Genomic DNA, 4083 nt, shown 5'->3' on the forward strand with positions numbered 1-4083 from the left:
CCTGCTTATTTTACTTTTTTTTAATTCCATGCTTATGTTTTTCAGTTATCCATGGTCCTCTACCTCACCATTATCTTAGATAATCTAGGTTCTGCTGTATTTATTTTCAATTCTGTGAATTTGCATATCAGGCTGATTCTCAAGAATGAAGATCGGTTATTTTTGGCAAATCGTCTTGAAAGTTTCTCAAGAAAAATTACTAACGGGAAAAAATATCTATTTTTTCACTAGAAAAACTAAATTTAATAAGGAATTATATTTATTGGAAAAATATGCTTTTGATACATATATCTGAAATCAAAAAGTAAATCTGTTATCCTTCTGTGTTCTGTTTTCTACCGGGAATAATAATTGAAATTAATTGCACCAATTTCTTGTTCAAGTATCAAGCATTCAATACCTAAGCATAATAGACCAGTGATGGCACACTTTTGTAGGGTCGAGCCAAAAAATGAGGAAAAATTGGGTGGGTCAATATTATTTATTATAAAACATTTCTATACCATCATTTTAATACCTGCTGCAGGCCGGATGAACCCCCTCTAATCAGGGCCGTCATTTCAACTTTTTCCAGTGGGCGGGGGGCAAAGCACATGTACTTAGTGTGTGTATGTATATATATATATACACACACCATTTTTAGTGTATTTTCAAAAGCCAGGCAATGCCCCCCCCCCCCTAAATGACGGGCCTGCTTCTAATCAAGTCGCATGTGGCCTGCAGGCCGTAGTTTGCCCATCACTGGCTTAGACATGGGTGCACAAATGTTTAATCTTATGGGCCGTATTTCTCCAGTTTACTTTTGTTGGTGGTATATAAGAGCTAACTTACTTCTTCGCGAGGTAAATTCAATGAAAAATATTGAGACAATTTTTTTAACATGTTTAATTGGTGTTTAGTTACTTTTGCATGTGTAGTTATCGGTTGCACCTTGAAATCAATACTGCATTATATAGTTCGATTTCATATGCATATCACATTTAATCGAACATACTAAAGCGTATTTTGCAATGATGATATATATATACACACACATATATACATTTCCAAACTGCTTGTAGGGCCAGATTAGCTCACGAGCTGGACTTCATTCACAGATGATGAGTGCAACAAACTCTGTCTGCTCTTGTCAACTATGAGCTATTTGAATCGATATATATATATATGTATGCTTTCAAGTCCTTAAAATGGCATAAGTGTATTTTCTAGTCCTTTTTGCTTTATTTATTGCCTTTTAGCCAACTCGAGGGTTTAGAAAAAATCTGTTTTTTTATTGCGTAATAGTCTCTGCAATCCTCCATTTTTGTGCAGTCACCATTTGATCACGAGTGTCCTCACTCCATGACGTTTCAACTCAATGACTCATGCAACAGAAATTAATTTGGGATTGGGTACACTTTTATACCATGATCAAAGATGCTACTGGTCTCTCAAGAATAATGTTTGGATCAAGATAACATGGTATTCTTGCAAAAGAGCTGGCAGCTTTTTTCATCTGTTATGGTCCGTCCATCCAACACACAGCCCACATCAGTTCATCCCAAAGATGATCCATAAGTCAGGGCTCTGAGCAGGCAGGCAATCTACCCATTTCAAGAAACCAATTGTGTACTGCATGTGGTGATACCCAGTGTTATACAAAAATATAATTTTGAAGAGTACTTTCACTCTTCTCCCTCCAAAATTTATTTTATTGTCAAGTGGTAATTTTTGTAAAATGAGCTATATATATATATATATATTTTATCAGTGGGAAATAACTGAGAAATAAACTACAATTTGAAGGAGTATTTTCACTCCTCAAACAAAATTCAGAGGAGTAAAATTGAATTTTGATGTGTGAATCACACATCTACATGCGTATTGGCAAGCACTGGGTTATACCTAATCAGGTTGAAACAGACTGTTGCCTCAGTAAGGACAGAGTTGTCCATAACAATATGACGCTGAGGTCGAATCGACATGCAAAAAATTTAAAGTGTAGTCTGTACCAGGAAAAACAGCTGCATGGTCACTGCTTAGATTCCCCATTCAGGTAGTGTATATCCCTCAAAACGAGGTACACAGTGATTATAAATAAATGGACAATGCTCAGTAGTATGTAGCTCCCATTCTGCTAGAGGCATTTTGATGAAACTTGGTATGTATGATATATGGACTGGGGGGGGGGGGGGTGAGAGAGGAGAGATTTAAAATAATTAAATTTTCTACCACCAGGTGGAAAAAGTGGCATTTTTTTTAAATCACAGTTACCTTTTTTCTTCCCCCATGGTCCAAATAATGTATATACCAAGTTTCAGTGAAATACGTCCACCACAATGCCATAGGTTGAAGTAGTGTCAGTTGAATTATACTGACACTACTTCAACCTATGTAGCACCCATTGTGTTTGATGTATTTCATTGAAACTTAATATATACATTATTTGGACCATTGGAAAAAGATAGCTACGATAAAAAAACATCACTTTTTCACCTGGTGGTCAAAAAGTAATTTTTTTTTGATTGAATCTTTATTTTCCCCTATGGTCCATCAAAATGGGTGCTACATACTTCTGAGTAGTGTCAGATTCAGGACTGTGGTATGCCTTCTTGGGGTCCTCACGGGCAAACTTTTCCATATGGTCCTTCTTTAAAGAGGTATACTCAGACAAGGAGGGGGTTTCTTCTTCCCCCCCCCCCCTCATTTTGCAGATTATTTCAAACAAGAAACTCAAAATTTCTAAGAAATATACAAAATGAGCATAAATTTCTTTTTTGTGGGGTTCCCATTTGGCTCATGGGGCCCTGAAGCGTTGCCCCAGCCTAGTCAGATTATTTATAATCACCCTGTAGTACAAACGTTAAAGTGGTCCAAAGAAAATATAAAATTTTCCACTTGTATGTATGGAGGGGTAAATTCCCATACCATTTAAGCAGTTTAAATGTCAAAAATTTGAATGCGATTATTTGGCACGACACTCAAGAGTCTGTATAAAGATGAGGGACTCCCGTGGTAACAAAGTGTTGTTGTTTTGTCTTGACAATTCCATGTCTGTGTCAAAAAAAAGTAAATCAAAATGTCTTACCCACACCTCAGCTACTACACAGTATGAACTTTGTGGACCAATGATATAACCTGCACTAGTACTGTTAGAATTATTGACAAGGCCTCTACTTTTTTTCTTCCAGTGTAGGTTTCTGATACTCGTAATCAGAAGCGATCTTCATTTGATTCCTCGGTCAAAATTCATTGTTAGAATATTGCTTTCTTTGGCCCACAGCTTACAAAAAAAACGATATGTTTCAATGTTTATTTTGTTTTCTGTAGTATCGTATCATCATTTGTGATGTAGCTTTCTCCATCATTACAGGTGCCACTTATGGAGCAAAAATGAAATCATTCTACATGTGTGTTCGTGTTATGTATAAAATTTTATATGTGTGAAAATAAAATGTCAGAAGAAAATTTGTGATGGTGGAATCATGTGCAGTAGAAGTAGAACTTCGCCAATGGGGAAATCATGGATCAACTGTGGCTCCTAAGTCACTGCAATGAAGAGAGGTGATCCCTCATGGTGTGGCTCTCAAGTCTCTGCACTAAAGAGAGATGATCCCTCAAAATTTAAAATTCCAGCCTGTGTATCACTGGTAAATTTTCTCTGTCTATACAGAGCTTTCTAATTTCACTATGAATGCTACTCCTGCAAAATGGCATGAAAGATAGAAACACAAGCGCTGTTAATGTCCGAACTAAAAAAACTGAATCAAACTTTGCGACTTTAGCTTTTTCTTCCATTATGCATTTGTTTTTCAAAACATTTCATTTCAGTGAATCTTAGCACTGAACTTTTGAATTTCTTCCTTTCATCATTTCCAATCACTAACCATCTTTTTTCCTACACCAGGGGTCTTCAACGAATGGTCCTGAGCCCACATTTGGCCCTCAGAGCTGTTTGTCATGGCCTGCCTACTATTTTTAGAAAACAATGAAAGATTATTCTAGAATTAATGAAATAATTTCAGAATTGAAGTTTGTGCAGCTTATACGTGGCTGTGGATTGAATTAAGATATTTGCAGTCATTAACTGAAACAGCCAAAAAT

This window comes from Pholcus phalangioides, unplaced genomic scaffold (genome assembly GCF_987345545.1).
Source record: "Pholcus phalangioides strain wild (caught in Gottingen) unplaced genomic scaffold, Ppha-v1.0 ptg000042l_1, whole genome shotgun sequence".
NCBI lineage: Eukaryota > Metazoa > Arthropoda > Arachnida > Araneae > Pholcidae > Pholcus > Pholcus phalangioides.